The sequence below is a fragment of the Cherax quadricarinatus genome, chromosome 99, assembly GCF_038502225.1.
Source record: "Cherax quadricarinatus isolate ZL_2023a chromosome 99, ASM3850222v1, whole genome shotgun sequence".
Taxonomy (NCBI): Eukaryota; Metazoa; Arthropoda; class Malacostraca; order Decapoda; family Parastacidae; genus Cherax; species Cherax quadricarinatus.
The window spans coordinates 3217024-3243733 of NC_091390.1; the positions used below are offsets into that span (position 1 = coordinate 3217024).

Sequence of the window (26710 nt, forward strand, 5' to 3'; positions counted from 1 at the left end):
TGATGCTCTTGGTGTAGAAGTGATGTTCTGGGTGTAGTGATGTGCTGGGTGTAGTAGTGATGTGCTGGGTGTAGTAGTGATGTGCTGGGTGCAGTAGTGATGTGCTGGGTGCAGTAGTGATGTGCTGGGTGTAGTAGTGATGTGCTGGGTGTAGTAGTGATGTTCAGGGTGTAGTTGTGATGTTCTGGTTGTAGTAGTGGTGTGCTGGGTGTAGTAGTGTTCTGGGTGTAGTAGTGGTGTACTGGGTGTAATAGTAGTGTACTGGTTGAAATAATGGTATACTGAGTGTAGTGGTGTACTGGGTGAAGTAGTGGTTTTCTGGGTGTAGTATGGTGTGCTGGGTGTAGTAGTGATAACAGTGTAATAGTGGTAATAAGAGTGTAATAGTGGTAATAACAGTGTAATAGTGGTAGTAACAGTGTAATAGTGGTAATAACAGTGTAATAGTGGTAATAACAGTGTAATAGTGGTAGTAACAGTGTAATAGTGGTAATAACAGTGTCATAGTGGTAGTAACAGTGTAATAGTGGTAGTAACAGTGTAATAGTGGTAATAACAGTGTAATAGTAGTAATAAGAGTGTAATAGTGGTAGTAACAGTGTAATAGTGGTAATAACAGTGTAATAGTGGTAGTAACAGTGTAATAGTGGTAATAACAGTGTAATAGTGGTAATAACAGTGTAATAGTGGTAGTAACAGTGTAATAGTGGTAATAACAGTGTAATAGTGGTAGTAACAGTGTAATAGTGGTAGTAACAGTGTAATAGTGGTAATAACAGTGTAATAGTGGTAATAAGAGTGTAATAGTGGTAATAACAGTGTAATAGTGGTAGTAACAGTGTAATAGTGGTAATAACAGTGTAATAGTGGTAATAACAGTGTAATAGTGGTAATAACAGTGTAATAGTGGTAGTAACAGTGTAATAGTGGTAATAACAGTGTAATAGTGGTAGTAACAGTGTAATAGTGGTAGTAACAGTGTAATAGTGGTAATAACAGTGTAATAGTGGTAATAACAGTGTAATAGTGGTAATAACAGTGTAATAGTGGTAATAAGAGTGTAATAGTGGTAATAACAGTGTAATAGTGGTAATAAGAGTGTAATAGTGGTAATAACAGTGTAATAGTGGTAATAACAGTGTAATAGTGGTAATAACAGTGTAATAGTGGTAATAAGAGTGTAATAGTGGTAATAACAGTGTAATAGTGGTAATAACAGTGTAATAGTGGTAGTAACAGTGTAATAGTGGTAATAAGAGTGTAATAGTGGTAATAAGAGTGTAATAGTGGTAGTAACAGTGTAATAGTGGTAATAACAGTGTAATAGTGGTAATAACAGTGTAATAGTGGTAATAACAGTGTAATAGTGGTAATAACAGTGTAATAGTGGTAATAACAGTGTAATAGTGGTAATAACAGTGTAATAGTGGTAATAACAGTGTAATAGTGGTAATAACAGTGTATTGATAATGAATACGAAAATACTGCATAATACTGACAGGCTGATAAGAGACAAATGCATCAGTTAGGCCTACACAGTAGGTTTCTCCAGACGAGTACAAAAGAGTAAGCAGAAGCAAGAAAGGTGAAGATGTTCCAGGATATTGTGAGAAAGTCGTCTCCAGGCTGAGGGACTGACCACCCCAAAACAACGTCTTCAAGGCTGAAGGACTGATTACATCTGCACATATGTGCTGCTTCTACTTTTCTGTACTCGACTGAAGACGCCTACTATGTAGGCGAAACGTTTCGAAATAAAGGTACCTAACTGTTGCACAAATGTTTTGTTTATCAGTGATAATATCAGTGTAGTAGTGATAACAGTGTAGTGATAACAGTGTAGTAGTGATAATAACAGTGTAGTGATAATAACAGTGTAATAGTGATAATAACAGTGTAGTAGTGATAATATCAGTGTAGTAGTGATAACAGTGTAGTAGTGATACCAGTGTAGTAGTGATAATAACAGTGTAGTGATAATAACAGTGTAGTAGCGATAATAACAGTGTAGTAGTGATAATATCAGTGTAGTAGTGATAATAAAAGTGTAGTAGTGATAATATCAGTGTAGTAGTGATAATAACAGTGTAGTAGTGATAACAGTGTAGTGATAATAACAGTGTAGTAGTGATAACAGTGTAGTGATAATAACAGTGTAGCAGTGATAACAGTGTAGCAGTGATAATAAAAGTGTAGTAGTGATAATATCAGTGTAGTAGTGATAATAACAGTGTAGTAGTGATAACAGTGTAGTGATAATAACAGTGTAGTAGTGATAATAACAGTGTAGTAGTGATAATAACAGTGTAGTAGAGATAATATCAGTGTAGTAGTGATAACAGTGTAGTGATAATAACAGTGTAGCAGTGATAACAGTGTAGTAGTGATAATAACAGTGTAGTAGTGATAACAGTGTAGTAGTGATAACAGTGTAGTAGTGATAACAGTGTAGTAGTGATGATATCAGTGTAGTAGTGATAACAGTGTAGCAGTGATAATAACAGTGTAGTAGTGATAATAACAGTAGTAGTGATAACAGTGTAGTAGTGATAATAACAGTGTAGTAGTGATAACAGTGTAGTAGTGATAATAACACTGTAGTAGTGATAACAGTGTAGTGATAACAGTGTAGTAGTGATAACAGTGTAGTAGTGATAACAGTGTAGCAGTGATAATAACAGTGTAGTAGTGATAATAACAGTGTAGTAGTGACAATAACAGTGTAGTAGTGATAATAACAGTGTAGTAGTGATAATAAAATAGTAGGGATAATAACAGTGTAGTAGTGATAACAGTGTAGTAGTGATAATAACAGTGTAGTAGTGATAATAACAGTGTAGTAGTGATAATAACAGTGTAGTAGTGATAATAACAGTGTAGTAGTGATAATAACAGTGTAGTAGTGATAACAACAGTGTAGTAGTGATAATAGTGTAGTAGTGATAACAGTGTATTAGTGATAATAACAGTGTAGCAGTGATAATAACAGTGTAGTAGTGATAATAACAGTGTAGTAGTGATAACAGTGTAGTAGTGATAACAGTGTAGCCGTGATAATAACAGTGTAGTAGTGATAAAAACAGTGTAGTAGTGATAACAGTGTAGTAGTGATAATAACAGTGTAGTATTGATAACAGTGTAGTAGTGATAATAACAGTGTAGTATTGATAACAGTGTAGTAGTGATAAAAACAGTGTAGTAGTGATAACAGTGTAGTAGTGATAATAACAGTGTAGTATTGATAACAGTGTAGTAGTGATAATAACAGTGTAGTAGTGATAACATTGTAGTAGTGATAATAACAGTGTAGTAGTGATATCAGTGTAGTAGTGATAACAGTGTAGTAGTGATAATAACAGTGTAGTAGTGATAACAGTGTAGTAGAGATAACAGTGCAGTAGTGATAACAGTGTAGTAGTGATAATAACAGTGCAGTAGTGATAACACTGTATTAGTGATAATAACAGTGAAGTAGTGATAACAGTGTAGTAGTGATAATAACAGTGTAGTAGTGATAACAGTGTAGTAGTGATAACAGTGTAGTAGTGATAACAGTGTAGTAGTGATAACAGTGTAGTAGTGATAATACCAGTGTAGTAGTGATAACAGTGTAGTAGTGATAACAGTGTAGTAGTGATAACAGTGCAGTAGTGATAACAGTGTAGTAGTGATAACAGTGTAGTAGTGATAACATTGTAGTAGTGATAATAACAGTGTAGTAGTGATAACAGTGTAGTAGTGATAATAACAGTATAGCAGTGATAATAACAGTGTAGTAGTGATAACAGTGTAGTAGTGATAATAACAGTGTAGTAGTGATAATAACAGTGTAGTAGTGAAAATAACAGTGAAGTAGTGATAATAACAGAGTAGTAGTGGTAACAGTGTAGTAGTGATAATAACAGTGTAGTAGTGGTAACAGTGTAGTAGTGGTAACAGTGTAGTAGTGGTAACAGTGTAGTAGTGATAATAACAGTGCAGTAGTGATAATAACAGTGTAGTAGTGATAATAACAGTGTAGTAGTGATAATAACAGTGTAGTAGTTATAACAGTGTAGAAGTGATAATAACAGTGTAGTAGTGATAATAACAGTGTAGTAGTGATAATAACAGTGTAGTAGTGATAATAACAGTGTAGTAGTGATAATAACAGTGTAGTAGTGATAACAGTGTAGTAGTGATGATAATATCAGTGTAGTAGTGATAACAGTGTAGCAGTGATAATAACAGTGTAGTAGTGATAATAACAGTAGTAGTGATAACAGTGTAGTAGTGATAACAACAGTGTAGTAGTGATAACAGTGTAGTAGTGATAATAACAGTGTAGTAGTGATAACAGTGTAGTGATAACAGTGTAGTAGTGATAACAGTGTAGTAGTGATAACAGTGTAGCAGTGATAATAACAGTGTAGTAGTGATAATAACAGTGTAGTAGTGACAATAACAGTGTAGTAGTGATAATAACAGTGTAGTAGTGATAATAAAATAGTAGGGATAATAACAGTGTAGTAGTGATAACAGTGTAGTAGTGATAACAGTGTAGTAGTGATAATAACAGTGTAGTAGTGATATTAACAGTGTAGTAGTGATAACAGTGTAGTAGTGATAATAACAGTGTAGTAGTGATAATAACAGTGTAGTAGTGATAATAACAGTGTAGTAGTGATAACAACAGTGTAGTAGTGATAATAGTGTAGTAGTGATAACAGTGTATTAGTGATAATAACAGTGTAGCAGTGATAATAACAGTGTAATAGTGGTAATAACAGTGTAATAGTGGTAATAACAGTGTAATAGTGGTAGTAACAGTGTAATAGTGGTAGTAACAGTGTAATAGTGGTAGTAACAGTGTAATAGTGGTAATAACAGTGTAATAGTGGTAATAACAGTGTAATAGTGGTAATAACAGTGTAATAGTGGTAATAACAGTGTAATAGTGGTAATAACAGTGTAATAGTGGTAATAACAGTGTAATAGTGGTAATAACAGTGTAATAGTGGTAATAACAGTGTATTGATAATGAATACGAAAATACTGCATAATACTGACAGGCTGATAAGAGACAAATGCATCAGTTAGGCCTACACAGTAGGTTTCTCCAGACGAGTACAAAAGAGTAAGCAGAAGCAAGAAAGGTGAAGATGTTCCAGGATATTGTGAGAAAGTCGTCTCCAGGCTGAGGGACTGACCACCCCAAAACAACGTCTTCAAGGCTGAAGGACTGATTACATCTGCACATATGTGCTGCTTCTACTTTTCTGTACTCGACTGAAGACGCCTACTATGTAGGCGAAACGTTTCGAAATAAAGGTACCTAACTGTTGCACAAATGTTTTGTTTATCAGTGATAATAACAGTGTAGTAGTGATAACAGTGTAGTAGTGATAACAGTGTAGTAGTGATAATAACAGTGTAGTAGTGATAATATCAGTGTAGTAGTGATAACAGTGTAGTGATAATAACAGTGTAGCAGTGATAATAACAGTGTAGTAGTGATAATATCAGTGTAGTAGTGATAATAACAGTGTAGTAGTGATAATATCAGTGTAGTAGTGATAATAACAGTGTAGTAGTGATAATATCAGTGTAGTAGTGATAATAACAGTGTAGTAGTGATAATATCAGTGTAGTAGTGATAATAAAAGTGTAGCAGTGATAATAACAGTGTAGTAGTGATAATAACAGTGTAGTAGTGATAATATCAGTGTAGTAGTGATAATATCAGTGTAGTAGTGATAACAGTGTAGTGATAATAACAGTGTAGCAGTGATAATAACAGTGTAGTAGTGATAATAACAGTGTAGTAGTGATAATAACAGTGTAGTAGTGATAATAACAGTGTAGTAGTGATAATATCAGTGTAGTAGTGATAACAGTGTAGTGATAATATCAGTGTAGCAGTGATAATAACAGTGTAGTAGTGATAATAACAGTGTAGTAGTGATAATAACAGTGTAGTAGTGATAATATCAGTGTAGTAGTGATAACAGTGTAGTGATAATAACAGTGTAGCAGTGATAATAACAGTGTAGTAGTGATAATAACAGTGTAGTAGTGATAATATCAGTGTAGTAGTGATAACAGTGTAGCAGTGATAATAACAGTGTAGTAGTGATAATAACAGTGTAGTAGTGATAACAGTGTAGTGATAATAACAGTGTAGCAGTGATAATAACAGTGTAGTAGTGATAACAGTGTAGTGATAATAACAGTGTAGCAGTGATAATAACAGTGTAGCAGTGATAACAGTGTAGTAGAAATAATAACAGTGTAGTAGTGATAATAACAGTGTAGTAGTGATAATAACAGTGTAGTAGTGATAATAACAGTGTAGTAGTGATAATATCAGTGTAGTAGTGCTAATATCAGTGTAGTAGTGATAACAGTGTAGCAGTGATAATAACAGTGTAGCAGTGATAATATCAGTGTAGTAGTGATAACAGTGTAGCAGTGATAATAACAGTGTAGTAGTGATAATATCAGTGTAGTAGTGATAATAACAGTGTAGTAGTGATAATAACAGTGTAGTAGTGATAACAGTGTAGTGATAACAGTGTAGCAGTGATAATAACAGTGTAGTAGTGATAATAACAGTGTAGTAGTGATAATAACAGTGTAGTAGTGATAATAACAGTGTAGTAGTGATAATAACAGTGTAGCAGTGATAATAACAGTGTAGTAGTGATAATAACAGTGTAGTAGTGATAATATCAGTGTAGTAGTGATAATAACAGTGTAGTAGTGATAATAACAGTGTAGTACTGATAATAACAGTGTCGTGATAATAACAGTGTAGTAGTGATAATAACAGTGTAGTAGTGATAATATCAGTGTAGTAGTGATAACAGTGTAGCAGTGATAATAACAGTGTAGTAGTGATAATAACAGTGTAGTAGTGATAATATCAGTGTAGTAGTGATAATAACAGTGTAGTAGTGATAATATCAGTGTAGTAGTGATAACAGTGTAGTGATAATAACAGTGTAGCAGTGATAATAACAGTGTAGTAGTGATAATAACAGTGTAGTAGTGATAATAACAGTGTAGTAGTGATAATAACAGTGTAGTAGGGATAATAACAGTGTAGTAGTGATAACAGTGTAGCAGTGATAATAACAGTGTAGTAGTGATAATAACAGTGTAGTAGTGATAATAAAATAGTAGTGATAATAACAGTGTAGTAGTGATAATAACAGTGTAGTAGTGATAACAGTGTAGTAGTGATAATAGCAGTGTAGTAGTGATATTAACAGTGTAGCAGTGATAACAGTGTAGTAGTGATAATAACAGTGTAGTAGTGATAATAACAGTGTAGTAGTGATAATAACAGTGCAGTAGTGATAATAACAGTGTAGTAGTGATAATAACAGTGTAGTAGTGATAATAACAGTGTAGTGATAATAACAGTGTAGTAGTGATAACAGTGTAGTAGTGATAACAGTGTAGTAGAGATAATAACAGTGTAGTAGTGATAATAACAGTGTAGTAGTGATAACAGTGTAGTAGTGATAACAGTGTAGCCGTGATAATAACAGTGTAGTAGTGATAAAAACAGTGTAGCCGTGATAATAACAGTGTAGTAGTGATAAAAACAGTGTAGTAGTGATAACAGTGTAGTAGTGATAATAACAGTGTAGTAGTGATAATAACAGTGTAGTAGTGATAATAACAGTGTAGTAGTGATAATAACAGTGTAGTAGTGATAACAGTGTAGTAGTGATAATAACAGTGTAGTAGTGATAATAACAGTGCAGTAGTGATAATGACAGTGTAGTAGTGATAATAACAGTGTAGTAGTGATAATAACAGTGTAGTAGTGATAATAACAGTGTAGTAGTGATAATCACAGTGTAGTAGTGATAACAGTGTAGTAGTGATTATAACAGTGTAGTAGTGATGATAACAGTGTAGTAGTGACGATAACAGTGTAGTAGTGATAACAGTGTAGTAGTGATGATAACAGTGTAGTAGTGATAACAGTGTAGTAGTGATAACAGTGTAGCAGTGAAAATAACAGTGTAGTAGTGATAACAGTGTAGCAGTGATAACAGTGTAGTAGTGATAACAGTGTAGTAGTGATAACAGTGTAGTAGTGATGGCCCGGTGGCCTGGTGGCTAAAGTTCCCGCTTCACACACGGAGGGCCCGGGTTCGATTCCCGGCGGGTAAAAACATTTCGACACGTTTCCTTACACCTGTTGTCCTGTTCACCTAGCAGCAAATAGGTACCTGGGTGTTAGTCGACTGGTGTGGGTCGCATCCAGGGGGACAAGATTAAGGACCACAATGGAAATAAGTTAGACAGTCCTCGATGACGCACTGGCTAACCCTCCGGGGTTAAAAATCCGAACGAAATCTTATCTTATCTTATCTTAACAGTGTAGTAGTGATGATAACAGTGTAGTAGTGATAACAGTGTAGTAGTGATAATAACAGTGTAGTAGTGATAATAACAGTGTAGTAGTGATAATAACAGTGTAGTAGTGATAACAGTGTAGTAGTGATAATAACAGTGTCGTGATAATAACAGTGTAGTACTGATAATAACAGTGTCGTGATAATAACAGTGTAGTACTGATAATAACAGTGTCGTGATAATAACAGTGTAGTAGTGATAATAACAGTGTCGTGATAATAACAGTGTAGTACTGATAATAACAGTGTAGTAGTGATAATAACAGTGTAGTACTGATAATAACAGTGTCGTGATAATAACAGTGTAGTACTGATAATAACAGTGTAGTAGTGATAATAACAGTGTCGTGATAATAACAGTGTAGTACTGATAATAACAGTGTAGTAGTGATAATAACAGTGTAGTACTGATAATAACAGTGTCGTGATAATAACAGTGTAGTAGTGATAATAACAGTGTAGTAGTGATAATAACAGTGTAGTACTGATAATAACAGTGTCGTGATAATAACAGTGTAGTAGTGATAATAACAGTGTAGTAGTGATAATAACAGTGTCGTGATAATAACAGTGTATACTGATAGCAACAGTGTATACTGATAGCAACAGTGTATACTGATAGCAACAGTGTATACTGATAGCAACAGTGTATACTGATAGCAACAGTGTATACTGATAATAACAGTGTATACTGATAATAACAGTGTAGTAGTGATGATAACAGTGTAGCAGTGATAACAGTGTAGTAGTGATAATAACAGTGTAGTGATAATAACAGTGTAGTAGTGATAATAAGTGTAGTAGTGATAATAACAGTGTAGTAGTGATAATAACAGTGTAGTAATGATAACAGTGTAGCAGTGATAACAGTGTAGTAGTGATAATAACAGTGTAGTGATAATAACAGTGTAGTAGTGATGATAACAGTGTAGCAGTGATAACAGTGTAGTAGTGATAATAACAGTGTAGTGATAATAACAGTGTAGTAGTGATGATAACAGTGTAGTAGTGATAATAACAGTGTAGTAGTGATAACAGTGTAGTAGTGATAATAACAGTGTAGTGATAACAGTGTAGTAGTGATAATAACAGTGTAGTAGTGATAATAACAGTGTAGTAGTGATAATAACAGTGTAGAAGTGATAATAACAGTGTAGTAGTGATAACAGTGTAGTAGTGATGACAGTGTAGTAGTGATAACAGTGTAGTAGTGATAATAACAGTGTAGTAGTGATAATAACAGTGTAGTAGTGATAATAACAGTGTAGTAGTGATAACAGTGTAGTAGTGATAATAACAGTGTAGTAGTGATGATAACAGTGTAGTAGTGATAATAACAGTGTAGTAGTGATAACAGTGTAGTAGTGATAATAACAGTGTAGTGATAACAGTGTAGTAGTGATAATAACAGTGTAGTAGTGATAATAACAGTGTAGTAGTGATAACAGTGTAGAAGTGATAATAACAGTGTAGTAGTGATAACAGTGTAGTAGTGATGACAGTGTAGTAGTGATAACAGTGTAGTAGTGATAATAACAGTGTAGTAGTGATAATAACAGTGTAGTAGTGATAACAGTGTAGTAGTGATAACAGTATAGTAGTGATAACAGTGCAGTAGTGATAACAGTGTAGTAGTGATAATAACAGTGTAGTAGTGATAATAACAGTGTAGTAGTGATAACAGTGTAGTAGTGATAACATTGTAGTAGTGATAATAACAGTATAACAGTGATAATAACAGTGTAGTAGTGATAACAGTGCAGTAGTGATAACAGTGTAGTAGTGATAATAACAGTGTAGTAGTGATAATAACAGTGCAGTAGTGATAACAGTGTAGTAGTGATAATAACAGAGTAGTGGTAACAGTGTAGTAGTGATAATAACAGTGTAGTAGTGATAACAGTGTAGTAGTGATAATAACAGTAGTAGTGATAACAGTGTAGTAGTGATAATAACAGTGTAGTAGTGATAACAGTGTAGTAGTGATAATAACAGAGTAGTAGTGATAACAGTGTAGTAGTGATAATAACAGTAGTAGTGATAATAACAGTGAAGTAGTGATAATAACAGTGTAGTAGTGATAATAACAGTAGTAGTGATAATAACAGTGTAGTAGTGATAATAACAGTAGTAGTGATAATAACAGTGTAGTAGTGATAATAACAGTAGTAGTGATAATAACAGTAGTAGTGATAATAACAGTGTAGTAGTGATAACAGTGTAGTAGTGATAATAACAGTGTAGTAGTGATAATAACAGTAGTAGTGATAATAACAGTAGTAGTGATAATAACAGTGTAGTAGTGATAATAACAGTAGTAGTGATAATAACAGTGTAGTAGTGATAATAACAGTAGTAGTGATAATAACAGTAGTAGTGATAATAACAGTGTAGTAGTGATAATAACAGAGTAGTAGTGATAACAGTGTAGTAGTGATAATAACAGTGTAGTAGTGATAATAACAGTGAAGTGATAACAGTGTAGTAGTGATAATGACAGTGTAGTAGTGATAACAGTGTAGTAGTGATAAGTGTGGTAGTGATGATAACAAATGTAGTACTGATATTAAAAGCGTAGTAGTGATAATAACAGTGTAGTAATAAGTGATAACAGAGCAGCAATGATAACAATGTAGTGAGAATAACACCGTAGTAGTGATAATTAGTGTAAAAGTGATAACTGAGTTATTAGTGATAATGATAGTGTAGTATTAAATATGTGGTAGAAGCTATAACATTGTAGTGAAGATTATAGTGTAGCAGTGGTGATAACAGTGTACTGGCCAACCCCTTCCCCCCCAGGGAAAAATGCGAACGAATTGTAATGTTACTGCTACGAGGTTTGACAACTCTGCCTCGCAGGAGACATTAGTATCCCAAGAAACACGTCCTGACGGACCTACTCGAACACTGGATAAATCTCACCTCAAGCAAGATCACACTCAACCACACCAACGTCACACTCAACCACACCAACGTCACACTCAACCACACCAACGTCACACTCAACCACACCAACGTCACACTCAACCACACCAACGTCACACTCAACCACACCAACGTCACACTCAACCACACCAACGTCACACTCAACCACACCAACGTCACACTCAACCACACCAACATCGCACTCAACCACACCAACGTCACACTCAACCACACCAACGTCACACTCAACCACACCAACACCACACTCAACCACACCTACACCACACTCAACCACACCAACACCACACTCAACCACACCAATATCACACTCAACCACACCAACATCACACTCAACCACACCAACATCACATTCAACCACACCAGCACCACACTCAACCACACCAACACCACACTCAACCACACCAACGTCAAACTCAACCACACCAACGTCACACTCAACCACACCAACATCACACTCAACCACACCAACATCACATTCAACCACACCAGCACCACACTCAACCACACCAACACCACACTCAACCACACCAACATCACACTCAACCACACCAACATCACACTCAAGCACACCAACGTCACACTCAACCACACCAACGTCACACTCAACCACACCAACACCACACTCAACCACACCAACACCACACTCAACCACACCAACAACAAACTTAGTCACACACATGCTCCAAAAAATTAACTCCAGAATACAGCATCTCATTTACTGATCTTCCAGTTTACCCACAAAAGTTAATTATTCAACAACGCGATAAATGATAATACCTAACACAAAAAACAACTTAAATTCTCATATATAATGATTTACAATGGGTACAGAGGTGATAATACTGACACACTTTACATAAAGTCCCTGGTTATGTAAAGCAATAAGGCCGTCATAAGTTACCTATATATAACTTCTACTGAAGCTTTAGCAAGAAGATGACGGTCGAAGCTTTAATTAGATAATACACTATAACATGTATTTACGGTATTAATATTAGTCAAATATAAATGCAGATACAAATGCAAATTTCAATATTACTGCACAGAACGTATAATACACTGAAAACCCCAAAAAAATATATGATATCTGAAGCAAAATTTTATTTATAGAATATAGTTTTTACTATATAAATATAGATTATACTATATAATTTATACGATTCATACTAAAAATATCGGTTAAGAAGTAGTTAATGTTCGTACTAATCAGACAATATATTTCTGATAAGTAAGAATGTTAATAGAAAATGTCTGTATTTTCCAGCCAGACGAACTAGTGCTAATAGAGATCTGTATTATTTCCAGTGATGGTCTTTGGTCTTGAGTAAAACAGTCAGCCAAGTTACGTGAACAGTACTGTGAGATGCACCATATCTGATCTAAGATTGACAAAAATCCTCCAGTTGCACCATAAGATAATCAGTGGGCAGTTCACACCTCCAAGATATCCAGTGCGGAGGCGTCCTCGGTTGAAAGGTGAGCAGGGAGATCGGTGGCGACCTCGGTGGGAACGTCAGCCAGGAGATCGTTGGCGACCTTGGTGGGAACGTGAGCCAGGAGATCGGTGGCGACCTTGGTGGGAACGTGAGCCAGGAGATCGGTGGCGACCTCGGTGGGAACGTGAGCCAGGAGATCAGTGTCGACCTTGGTGGGAACGTCAGCCGGGAGATCGGTGTTGAAATCAGACCAGTTCGTAAAGATTTCATCTACTGGGCTTGTTTTTACCACAATTTTGACTGCATCACTGACTTAGAGAGCTGGGTCACTGGGGGACTGGGGTGGTAACCTGCGGTTGTTGGCTGGCTGGTGTCGTCGTCTTGAAAGGCAGGTCATATTGACGTGCCGCTGAAAGTATTGAACTGACCACTCAGAATAGTGCCACTCTGAGGGCTGACAGCTATTGTCATCCACCTCAGATGAGGACAGAGGAGCAGCCTCACCCTTCAGGGTGGAGGGGCAGGTTGTGACGTTTTCTTGCTGCCTTGAGTTATATTGTTACCTTGGAAAATTTGTAAGTGGCCTTCATATTGAATACTAATAATATTATAGTGTTGATGACATCAGTGTAGTGATGATATTAGTGTAGTGATGACATCAGTGTAACAGTAGTGATAATATTGTAGTTTTGATAACAGTGTAATGATAACAGTGAACTGTATGTAATGACAGCGAGTAGTGGTGACACCAGTGTAGTGCTACCAGTGTACTGATAGCATTGTGGTGGTAACACTGCAGTCGCTGTGAGAATATAGTGGGATAATAGGGTGGTAGAGATAACAGTGCAGTAGCGACGATAACAACAGTGATCATAGCAGTTTTGTGATTAGAGCAGTGATAACAGTAGTGATTAGTGATAAGAGTAGTGAAGATAGTAGTGTGCTGAAGATAATTGTGTAGTGAAGATAACATTGTGAAAATGAAAGTGTAGTGAGGGAAACAGTGTTGCGAAAATGACAGTGTAGTGAAGATGATAGTGTAGTAGTGGTGATAACAGAGTTCCCCCCCCCCCCCCCGGCGCGGAAAATGCGAACATATTGTAATGTTACTGCTACGAGGTTTGACAACTCTGCCTCGCAGGAGACATTAGTATCCCAAGAAACACGTCTTCACGGACCTACTCGAACACTGGATAAATCTCACCTCAAGCATGATCACACTCAACCACACCAACATCACACTCAACCACTATATGAATGAATGGTATTAGTTAAATGTAACTGGAGATACCAATGAAAGTTACAGTATTACTGGACAGAATACAAAATACACCAAAACCACAATGTATAACAATACAAACACTGTTTATACTATATAATAATGTAAAATTTATTCAAATCATAATAGAAATCTCGGTTAAGAAGTTGTTAATCTTAACACCAAAATGTTAGAATACATTTGATAATGAATAAAAATCTTAAAATAAAATTTGTCTATTTTCCATTTAGACGAACTGAAGAAAGTTAATGCTAATGGAGATCTGCACTATTTCCTGTGAGGGTCTTTTGTTCTTGAGTGAAACACTCAGTCAAGTTACGTGAACACTGCTGCGAGATGCAGAACATCTGATCTAAGATTAAAAAAAATCCTCCAGTTTCACCATAAGATAATCAGTGGGCAGTTCACACCTCCAAGGAATCCAGCGCGGTGGCGTCCTCGGATGAAAGGTGAGCAGGGAGATCGGTGGCGACCTCGGTGGGAACGTCAGCCAGGAGATCGGTGGCGACCTCGGTGGGAACGTCAGCCAGGAGATCGGTGGCGACCTCGGATGGAGCGTCAGCCAGGAGATCGGTGGCGACCTACGTGGGAACATTAGTCGGGAGATCGGTGTTCAAATTAGACTAGTTCGTAAAGATCTCAGGTGCTCGGCTTGTGTTTACCACAATTTTGACTGCATCACTGACATAGAGGGCTGGGTCACTGTGGGACTGGGGAGGTATCCTGGGGTTGTTGGCTGGTTGGTGGTGTCGTCTGGACAGGCAGGTCACATTGGCGTGCCCCTTAAAGTGTTGAACTGACCACTCAGAATAGTGCTACTCTGAGGGCCGGCAGCTCACATCTTCCACTTCAGACGACGAAAGAGGAGTAGACTCACTCTTTACGGTGGAGGACCAGGTTGTGACGTTATCCTCCTTCAAAGTGGAGTGGGAAGGGTCTACTATCTATGGATCTAGGTCCAACTTATAGTCTACTACCTCTCTATTGCCGACCTATTGATGGTCCACTGCCTGTAACTTGCAGACCTAATCAGGGTCTACTGCTGCTTCCTTACAGACCCGCTCGTGGTACTCACACACTGTGTCCCAGACCTGCTCATGGTCCTCACCCTCGGTCTCCCAGGTCTGCTCATGGTCCTCACCCTCTGTCTCACAAACCTGCTCATGGTTCTCACCCTCTGCCTCCCAGACCTGCTCATTGCCGTCACGCTGTGTACCCAAAACCCGCTCATGGTCCTCACCCTTTGTGTCCCAGACCTGCTCATGGTCTTCATCCTCGGTCTCCCAGGTCTGCTCATGGCCTTCAATCTCTGTGTCCCAGACCTGCTCATGGTCCTCACCTTCGATCTCCCAGGTATGCTCATGGCCCTCACTCTCTGTGTCCCAGACCTGCTCATAGTCCTCACCCTCTGTCTCCCAGACCTGCTCATGGTCCTCACCCTCTGTCTCACAGACCTGCTCATGGTCCTCACGCTGTGTATCCAAGACCCACTCATGGTCCTCACCCTTTGCCTCACAGATAATCTCAGGGTCCTCAACCTTCGTCTTGCAGACCATCTCATGATCATCAACCTCCGTCTTGCGGACCGACTCATGGTCTTCCATCTTTCCCTGGCAGACTTACTCGGAAGCTTTTATCAAGTCTAGTCCTGTCTCGCGGGAAAATTAACCTGGGAGTGTTACTTAATATTCGGGAGACATTTCCCTCACCTTTCTTTCTTATTCACAAGATTTTAGAGTTTTCAACAAGGTGTCTTGGGGAACTTGCTTCTTGTTTTAATGTCTCTGTCGCCACATCCTTGCTTATATACGGTTAAGTCTCGCACATTCGTCTCTAGTATCTCTAATACGCTCCTCATAGGAAGTAATTGGCTTCCGCCCTACGAAATACATAGGACCCTGCTAAATTTTGGCAGGTGTTAGAGACGTTTGCTTTACGGTGCCATTTTTGGCATTACCCTCTAGGGTTTTCTAGTGGGTGTTTCGTAAAGTATGCTAATTATTCACATTTCTCTCTCGCCACATCCTTGCTTGTATGCGGTTTAGTTTAGCGCATTCTTCCCTAGTATCCTTAAGAGACGTTTGCTTTACGGTGCCATTTTTGGCATTACCCTCTAGGGTTTTCTAGTGGGTGTTTCGTAAAGTATGCTAATTATTTACATTTCTCTCTCGCCACATCCTTGCTTGTATGCGGTTTAGTTTAGCGCATTCTTCCCTAGTATCCTTAATCCGCTTCTCGTACTAAGAGATTGGCTTTGTTCGTCCAAAATACATTTTTATATTAATAACGTCAATTAATAATATATCTTGATATTTATAGGTTTAAAGGTCACGATATAAACCTTGTTAGCTAGATATTCATTAATATAGAAGCCTTGGAAGGTATTCTTGCTGCCTTGAGTTACATAGTTACCTTGGAAAATTTGTAAGTGGTTTTCAAGTTGAAAACTAATGATTATATATCAGTGTAACAGTGATATCAGTGTAACAGTGATATCAGTGTAACAGTGGTGATAATATTGTAGTTTTGATAATAGCAGTGTAAGGATAACAGTGAACTGTTGGTGATAACAGTGAGTAGTTGTGACAACAGTGTAGTGCTAACAGTGTACTGATATCATTGTAGTGGTAACACTGCAGTCGCTGTGAGAATATAGTGGGATAATTGGGTGGTAGTGATAACAGTGCAGTAGCGACGATAACAACAGTGATCATAACAGTTTTGTGATTAGAGCAGTGATAACAGTAGTGATTAGTGATAAGAGTAGTGAAGATAATAGTGTACAGAAGCTGACTGTGTAGTGAAGATGACATTGTGAAAATGAAAGTGTAGTGAAGATGACAGTGTAGTGAAGATGAGAGTTTAGTGAAGATGACAGTGTTGTGAAGATGACAGTGTAGTAGTGGTGACAACAGTGTAACCTTCCCCCCCCCCCCCCCCGTCGCGAAAAAATGCGAACATATTGTAATGTTACTGTTACGAGGTTTGACAACTCTGCCTCGCAGGAGACATTAGTATCCCAAGAAACACGTCCTGACGGACCTACTCGAACACTGGATAAATCTCACCTCATGCAAGATCACTCTCAACCACAACAAGATCACAGTCAACACACCAAGTTCACACTCAACCACACCAAGTTCACACTCAACCACACCAAGATCACACTCAACCACACCAAGATCACACTCAACCACACCAAGTTCACACTCAACCACACCAAGATCACATTCAACCACACCAAAATCACACTCAACCACACCAAGTTCACACTCAACCACACCAAGTTCACACTCAACCACACCAAGATCACACATAGAATAAATATAGTTTATACTATATAAATAGAATATACTACATAATTTATTCGAATCATACTAAAAATATATTTCAGATAGAATATACTTCTGATAAGAAGTAAGAATGTTAATATAAAATGTCTATTTTCCAGCCAGACGAACTTAGTGCTAATAGAGATCTGTATTATTTCCAGTGTGGGTCTTTGGTTGTTACAAAAAACGCGATTCTAAAAGCTTAGAGATCTCCAGTGAATACTAGAAAGGACTGCCCTTCTAGCATCCAGCCTGTTACTGGGTTTTCGTAACAAGTAGTCAGTATCCTTGTCCAATTATCCATTGAAATTCAGTATGGTTCAATAGTACTTTAGGATTACAACTGGTAGGCTACTAACTAGAGAAATTAAAATTTAATAAATTTATTAAGTAGTAAGTTGTCTAGAGGTATATTATCAAATTAAATTAATTACAGCAATCAAAATAAAATCAATCTCTCGAGTTCAATATTGTGCTGAAAGCACATATCACATTTATAATTCTTAAGTACCGTCAGGTACATTAACATTTAATAAGATATTACAAATATGTACAAGTGTGTGTATGCGTATAAGTGCTCTTAAGTAGTTAGCTGTGTCTCAAGACTCGAATTAGACTTAAACAAGTGACTGACAAAGTCCTCAAATAAACTAACTTCTTGACCGACTGGCAACCCGAACAGTCTGCTTGAACAACAAAGAATGCTAAGCCCAATAGCAATGCAATATCAAGCGACTGCGACACAGAATCAGGAACAAGGAGATAATATAACGACACTAAGTAGGGACCATCTGCAGATCCTCCACAAGTTACAAAACTCCCATAAAACTGAATCTACGTTCAGCATAGGAAAAACTGTGACTGTGACAATACACAGGAACCAGTACAAAATTAGGTCAGAAGCTATAGCTAAGGACCTGAGATACTCAGAGTGTCTATGTGACACACAACCTCAGTACAACGTCGAAAATCACAAAGTCTATACAATGTTCTGTGAACAAAGTTCTACAGAACTAACAAGAATAATGAGACAGACAATCTGTCCAACCAGCAAGCGAGTCTCCAGCAGACTGACAATTTCACGAGAGGTGAGGACACCCCCCCCTCGATCACGTGATAGCTACGTGGACAACTGCAGCTCAGAAGCCGGCAGTATAACGAGCGACAAGCGATAATTACAGTAGTTTGACAATCAAGACTAACTGAGCACATTTTATGGACATCCTAACAACATAAGCTAAATAAGAATATAAGTCAAATAATAATATAAAGTCATACATTTACGATTTAGCTATTATCGCAAATATAAGCAATATAAAATTATATGAAAAGGTAATATACATTACATATATACATAATAATCATTGTAACCCATTCAGGGGTTGCAACATTGGTCTTGAGTAAAACAGTCAGCCAAGTTACGTGAACAGTACTGTGAGATGCACCATATCTGATCTAATATTAACAAAAATCCTCAAGTTGCACCATAAGATAATCAGTGGGCAGTTCACACCTCCAAGATATCCAGTGCGGAGGCGTCCTCGGTTGAAAGGTGAGCCAGGAGATCAGTGGCGACCTTGTTGTGAACGTCAACCAGGAGATCGGTGTTGAAATCAGACTAGTTCGTAAAGACTTCATCTGCTGGGCTTGTGTTCACAATTTTGACTGCATCACTGACTTAGAGAGCTGGGTCACTGGGGGACTGGGGTGGTAACCTGCGGTTGTTGGCTGGCTGGTGTCGTCGTCTTGAAAGGCAGGTCATATTGACGTGCCGCTGAAAGTATTGAACTGACCACTCAGAATTGTGCCACTCTGAGGGCTGACAGCTATTGTCTTCCACCTCAGATGAGGACAGAGGAGCAGCCTCACCCTTCAGGGTGGAGAGGCAGGTTGTGACGTTTTCTTGCTGCCTTGAGTTATATAGTTACCTTGGAAAATTTGTAAGTGGCCTTCATATTGAATACTAATAATATTATAGTGTTGATGACATCAGTGTAGTGATGATATCAGTGTAGTGATGATATCAGTGTAGTGATGATATCAGTGTAACAGTGGTGATAATATTGTAGTTTTGATAACAGTGTAATGATAACAGTGAACTGTATGTAATAACAGTGAGTAGTGGTGACACCAGTGTAGTGCTACCAGTGTACTGATAGCATTGTGGTGGTAACACTGCAGTCGCTGTGAGAATATAGTGGGATAATAGGGTGGTAGAGATAACAGTGCAGTAGCGACGATAACAACAGTGATCATAGCAGTTTTGTGATTAGAGCAGTGATAACAGTAGTGATTAGTGATAAGAGTAGTGAAGATAGTAGTGTGCTGAAGATAATTGTGTAGTGAAGATGACATTGTGAAAATGAAAGTGTAGTGAGGGAAAGTGTTGCGAAAATGACAGTGTAGTGAAGATTAGAGTTTAGTGAAGATGAGAGTTTAGTGAAGATGACAGTGTAGTGAAGATGACAGTGTAGTAGTGGTGATAACAGAGTTCCCCCCCCCCCCGGCGCGGAAAATGCGAACCTATTGTAATGTTACTGCTACGAGGTTTGACAACTCTGCCTCGCAGGAGACATTAGTATCCCAAGAAACACGTCCTGACGGACCTACTCGAACACTGGATAAAACTCACCCCAAGCATGATCACACTCAACCACACCAAGATCACACTCAACCACACCAACATCACGCTCAACCACACCAACATCACACTCAACCACACCAACATCACGCTCAACCACACCAACATCACACTCAACCACTATATGAATGAATGGTATTAGTTAAATGTAACTGGAGATACCAATGAAAGTTACGGTATTACTGGACAGAATACAAAATACACCAAAACCACAATGTATAACAATACAAACACTGTTTATACTATATAAAAATATAAAATTTATTCAAATCATAATAGAAATCTCGGTTAAGAAGTTGTTAATCTTAACACCAAAATGTTAGAATACATTTGATAATGAATAAAAATCTTAAAATAAAATTTGTCTATTTTCCATTTAGACGAACTGAAGAAAGTTAATGCTAATGGAGATCTGCACTATTTCCTGTGAGGGTCTTTTGTTCTTGAGTGAAACACTCAGCAAAGTTAAGTGAACACTGCTGCGAGATGCAGAACATCTGATCTAAGATTAACAAAAATCCTCCAGTTCCACCATAAGATAATCAGTGGGCAGTTCACACCTCCAAGGAATCCAGTGCGGTGGCGTCCTCGGATGAAAGGTGAGCAGGGAGATCGGTGGCGACCTCGGTGGGAACGTCAGCCAGGAGATCGGTGGCGACCTACGTGGGAACATTAGTCGGGAGATCGGTGTTCAAATCAGACTAGTTCGTACAGATCTCAGGTGCTCGGCTTGTGTTTACCACAATTTTGACTGCATCACTGACATAGAGGGCTGGGTCACTGTGGGACTGGGGTGGTATCCTGGGGTTGTTGGCTGGCTGGTGGTGTCGTCTGGACAGGCAGGTCACATTGGCGTGCCCCTTAAAGTGTTGAACTGACCACTCAGAATAGTGCCACTCTGAGGGCCGACAGCTCACATCTTCTACTTCAGATGAGGACAGAGGAGTAGACTCACTCTTTACGGTGGAGGGGCAGGTTGTGACGTTATCCTCCTTCAAAGTGGAGTGGGAAGGGTCTACTATCTATGGATCTAGGGCCAACTTATAGTCTACTACCTCTCTATTGCCGACCTATTGATGGTCCACTGCCTGTAACTTGCAGACCTAATCAGGGTCTACTGCTGCTTCCTTAAAGACCCGCCCGTGGTACTCACACACTGTGTCCCAGACCTGCTCATGGGCCTCACCATCTGTTTCCCAGACCCGCTCATGGTCCTCACCCTCGGTCTCCCAGGTCTGCTCATACTCCTCACCCTCTGTCTCCAAGACCTGCTCTTTTTCCTCACGCTGTGTATCCCAGACCTGCTCATGGTCCTCACCCTCTGTCTCCCAGATCTGGTCATGGTCCTCACCCTTTGTGTCCCAGACCTGCTCATGGTCCTCACCTTCGATCTCCCAGGTATGCTCATTGCCCTCACTCTCTGTGTCCCAGACCTGCTCATAGTCCTCACCCTCTGTCTCCCAGACCTGCTCATGGTCCTCACCTTCGATCTCCCAGGAATGCTCATGGCCCTCACTCTCTGTGTCCCAGACCTGCTCATAGTCCTCACCCTCTGTCTCACAGAGCTGCTCATGGTCCTCACGCTGTGTATCCAAGACCCACTCATGGTCCTCACCCTTTGCCTCACAGATAATCTCAGGGTCCTCAACCTTCGTCTTGCAGACCATCTCATGATCATCAACCTCCGTCTTGCGGACCGACTCATGGTCTTCCATCATTCCCTGGCAGACTTACTCGGAAGCTTTTATCAAGTCTAGTCCTGTCTCGCGGGAAAATTAACCTGGGAGTGTTACTTAATATTTGGGAGACATTTCCCTCACCTTTCTTTCTTATTCACAAGATTTTAGAGTTTTCAACAAGGTGTCTTGGGGAACTTGCTTCTTGTTTTAATGTCTCTGTCGCCACATCCTTGCTTGTATACGGTTCAGTCTCGCACATTCATCTCTAGTATCTCTAATACGCTCCTCGTAGGAAGTAATTGGCTTCCGTCCTACGAAATACATAGGACCCTGCTAAATTTTGGCAGGTGTTAGAGACGTTTGCTTTACGGTGCCATTTTTGGCATTACCCTCTAGGGTTTTCTAGTGGGTGTTTCGTAAAGTATGCTAATTATTTACATTTCTCTCTCGCCACATCCTTGCTTGTATGCGGTTTAGTTTAGCGCATTCTTCCCTAGTATCCTTAATCCGCTTCTCGTACTAAGAGATTGGCTTTGTTCGTCCAAAATACATTTTTATATTAATAACGTCGATTAATAATATATCTTGATATTTATAGGTTTAAAGGTCACGATATAAACCTTGTTAGCTAGATATTCATTAATATAGAAGCCTTGGAAGGCATTCTTGCTGCCTTGAGTTACATAGTTACCTTGGAAAATTTGTAAGTGGTTTTCAAGTTGAAAACTAATGATTATATATCAGTGATGATATCAGTGTAACAGTGATATCAGTGTAACAGTGGTGATAATATTGTAGTTTTGATAACAGTGTAATGATAACAGTGAACTGTTGGTAATAACAGTGAGTAGTGGTGACACCAGTGTAGTGATACCAGTGTACTGATAGCGTTGTGGTGGTAACACTGCAGTCGCTGTGAGAATATAGTGGGATAATAGGGTGGTAGAGATAACAGTGCAGTAGCGACGATAACAACAGTGATCATAGCAGTTTTGTGATTAGAGCAGTGATAACAGTAGTGATTAGTGATAAGAGTAGTGAAGATAATAATGTGCTGAAGATAACTGTGTAGTGAAGATGACATTGTGAAAATGAAAGTGTAGTGAGGGAAACAGTGTTGCGAAAATGACTGTAGTGAAGATTAGAGTTTAGTGAAGATGAGAGTTTAGTGAAGATGACAGTGTAGTGAAGATGACAGTGTAGTAGTGGTGATAACAGAGTATTTCCCTCCCCCCGGCGCGGAAAATGCGAACATATTGTAATGTTACTGCTACGAGGTTTGACAACTCTGCCTCGCAGGAGACATTAGTATCCCAAGAAACACGTCTTCACGGACCTACTCGAACACTGGATAAAACTCACCCCAAGCATGATCACACTCAACCACACCAAGATCACACTCAACCACACCAAGATCACACTCAACCACACCAAGATCACACTCAACCACACCAAGATCACACTCAACCACACCAAGATCACACTCAACCACACCAAGATCACACTCAACCACACCAAGATCACACTCAACCACACCAAGATCACACTCAACCACACCAAGATCACACTCAACCACACCAAGATCACACTCAACCACACCAAGATCACACTCAACCACACCAAGATCACACTCAACCACACCAAGATCACACTCAACCACACCAAGATCACACTCAACCACACCAAGATCACACTCAACCACACCAAGATCACACTCAACCACACCAAGATCACACTCAACCACACCAAGATCACACTCAACCACACCAAGATCACACTCATCCGCTACATGTATGAAGTTATTAATATTAGTCAAATACAACTGAAGATACCAATGAAAGTTCCGGTATTACTGGACAGAATATAAAATACACGTTTGTATTATTTAAGAGTATAAACTATGTTTATGATATATAAATGATTCAATTCATAATAGAAATCTCGGTTAAGAACTTATTTATACAAAAAAAATAGAATATATTTGATAAATAAGAATGATAAAATAATTTTTTTCTGTATTTTCCATCCAGACTAACTGAAGAAAGTTAATGCTAATGGAGATTTGCACTATTTCCTTTGAGGGTCTTTGCTCTTTGAGTGAAACAGTCAGCCAAGTTACGTGAACGCTGCCGTGAGATGCACCACATCTGATCTAAGATTAACAAAAATCTTTCAGTTTCACCATAAGACAATCAGTGGGAAGTTCACACCTCCAAAATATCCAGTGCGGTGGCGTCCTCGGATGAAAGGTGAGCAGGGAGATCGGTGGCGACTTCGGAGGGAACGTCAGCCTGGAGATCGGTGGCGACCTCGGAGGGAACGTCAGCCAGGAGATCGGTGGCGACCTCGGAGGGAGCGTCAGCCAGGAGATCGGTGGCGACCTACGTGGGAACATTAGTCGGGAGATCGGTGTTCAAATCAGACTAGTTCGTACAGATCTCAGGTGCTCGGCTTGTGTTTACCACAATTTTGACTGCATCACTGACATAGAGGGCTGGGTCACTGTGGGACTGGGGTGGTATCCTGGGGTTGTTGGCTGGCTGGTGGTGTTGTCTGGACAGGCAGGTCACATTGACGTGCCCCTCAAAGTGTTGAACTGACCACTCAGAATAGTGCCACTCTGAGGGCCGACAGCTCACATCTTCCACTTCAGATGAGGACAGAGGAGCAGCCTCACTCTCTACGGTGGAGGGGCAGGTTGTGACGTTATCCTCCTTCAAAGTGGAGTGGGAAGAGTCTACTATCTATGGATCTAGGGCCAACTTATAGTCTACTACCTCTCTATTGCCGACCTATTGATGGTCCACTGCCTGTAACTTGCAGACCTAATCAGGGTCTACTGCTTCTTCCTTAAAGACACGCTCGTGGTACTCACACTTTGTGTCCCAGACCTGCTCATGGTCCTCACCCTCTGTCTCCCAGACCTGCTCATGGTCCTCACCCTCTGTGTCCCAAACCTGCTCATGGTCCTCACACTTTGTCTCCCAGACCTGCTCATCGTCCTCACCATCTGTGTCCCAGACGTGCTCATGGTCCTCACCCTCTGTCTCCCAGACCTGCTCATGGTCCTCACCCTCTGTGTCCCAGACCTACTCATGGTCCTCACCCTTTGTCTCCAAGACCTGCTCATCGTCCTCACCATCTGTGTCCCAGACGTGTTCATGGTCCTCACCCTCTGTCTCCCAGATCTGCTCATGGTCCTCACCCTGTGTGTCCCAGACCTGCTCATGGTCCTCATCCTCTGTGTCCCAGACCTGCTCATGGTCCTCACCCTCTGTCTCCCAGACCTGCTCATGGTCCTCACCCTCTGTGTCCCAAACCTGCTCATGGTCCTCACACTTTGTCTCCCAGACCTGCTCATCGTCCTCACCATCTGTGTCCCAGACGTGCTCATGGTCCTCACCCTCTGTCTCCCAGACCTGCTCATGGTCCTCACCCTCTGTGTCCCAGACCTACTCATGGTCCTCACCCTTTGTCTCCAAGACCTGCTCATCGTCCTCACCATCTGTGTCCCAGACGTGTTCATGGTCCTCACCCTCTGTCTCCCAGATCTGCTCATGGTCCTCACCCTGTGTGTCCCAGACCTGCTCATGGTCCTCATCCTCTGTGTCCCAGACCTGCTCATGGTCCTCACCCTCTGTCTCCCAGACCTGCTCATGGTCCTTACCCTTTGTGTCCCAGACCTGCTCATGGTCTTCACCCTATGTGTCACAGACCTGCTCATGGTCTTTATCCTATGTCTCCCAGACCTGCTCATGGTCCTCATCCTCTGTGTCCCAGACCTGCTCATGTTCCCAGATAATCTCATTGTCCTAAACCTCCGTCTTGCAGACCATCTCATAGTCATCAACATTCGTCTTGCGGACCGAGTCATGGCCTTCCATCTTTTCCTGGCAGACTTCCTCGGTAGAATTTATCAAGTCTAGTCCTGCCTCGCGGGAAAATTAACCTAAGAGTGTTACTTAATGTTTGGGAGACACTTCGTTCGCGTTTCTTTCTTATTCATTAGATTTTAGAATTTTCAACAAGGTGTCTTGGGGAACTTGCTTCTTGTTTTAATGTCTCTGTCGCCACATCCTTGCTTGTATACGGTTAAGTCTCGCACATTCATCCCTAGTATTTCTAATACGCTCCTCGTAGGAAGTAATTGGCTTTCGCCCTCCGAAATACATAGGATCCTGCTAAATTTTTGCAGGTCTTAGAGGCGTTTGCTTTACGAATCCTTCTATATTACCTTCTAGTGATTTCTTCTCGATGTCTTGTAAAGCATACTTATTATTTTCACGTCTCTCTCGCCACATCTTTGCTTGAATGCGGTTGTGGCTTGCGCATCTCTCTCTTGTATCTCTAATCCGCTTCTCGTAAGCTGTGATTGGCTTTGGTCGTCCAAAATACATTTTTATATTAATAATGTCGAATATTTTATCTTGATATTTATAGGTTTAAAGGTCACGATGTAAACCTTGTTAGTTAGATATTCATTAATATAGAAGCCTTGGAAGGTATTCTTGCTGCCTTGAGTTGCATAGTTACCTTGGAAAATTTGCAAGTGGCCTTCGTGTTGAAAACTAATAATATTATAGCGGTGATGATATCAGAGTAATAGTGATGATATCAGAGTAATAGTGATGATATCAGAGTAATAGTGATGATATCAGAGTAATAGTGATGATATCAGAGTAATAGTGATGATATCAGAGTAATAGTGATGATATCAGAGTAATAGTGATGATATCAGAGTAATAGTGATGATATCAGAGTAATAGTGATGATATCAGAGTAATAGTGATGATATCAGAGTAACAGTGATGATATCAGAGTAACAGTGCTTATAATATTGTAGTTTTGATGATAATTGCGATAACAGTGAACAATTGGTGATAACAGTGAGGTAGTTGTGACGACAGTGAAGTGGTAACCGTGTGATGATAATAGTGTATTAGGGATATCAGTGTAATAACAGCTCTGTAGGGGTGATAG

The 26710-nt window shown here is 39.4% G+C and overlaps 1 long non-coding RNA gene across 1 annotated transcript; it reads right to left on the reverse strand.

The window, feature by feature from the left end:
- Positions 1 to 14269: 14269 nt before the first annotated feature.
- Positions 14270 to 26406, reverse strand: LOC138851077 (uncharacterized). The gene is made up of 2 exons (XR_011390963.1): positions 24076 to 26406; positions 14270 to 20710 (listed from the first exon to the last, which is right to left on the reverse strand). It is a non-coding gene; the product is annotated as an uncharacterized lncRNA (long non-coding RNA).
- Between the last annotated feature and the right edge of the window lie 304 nt (positions 26407 to 26710).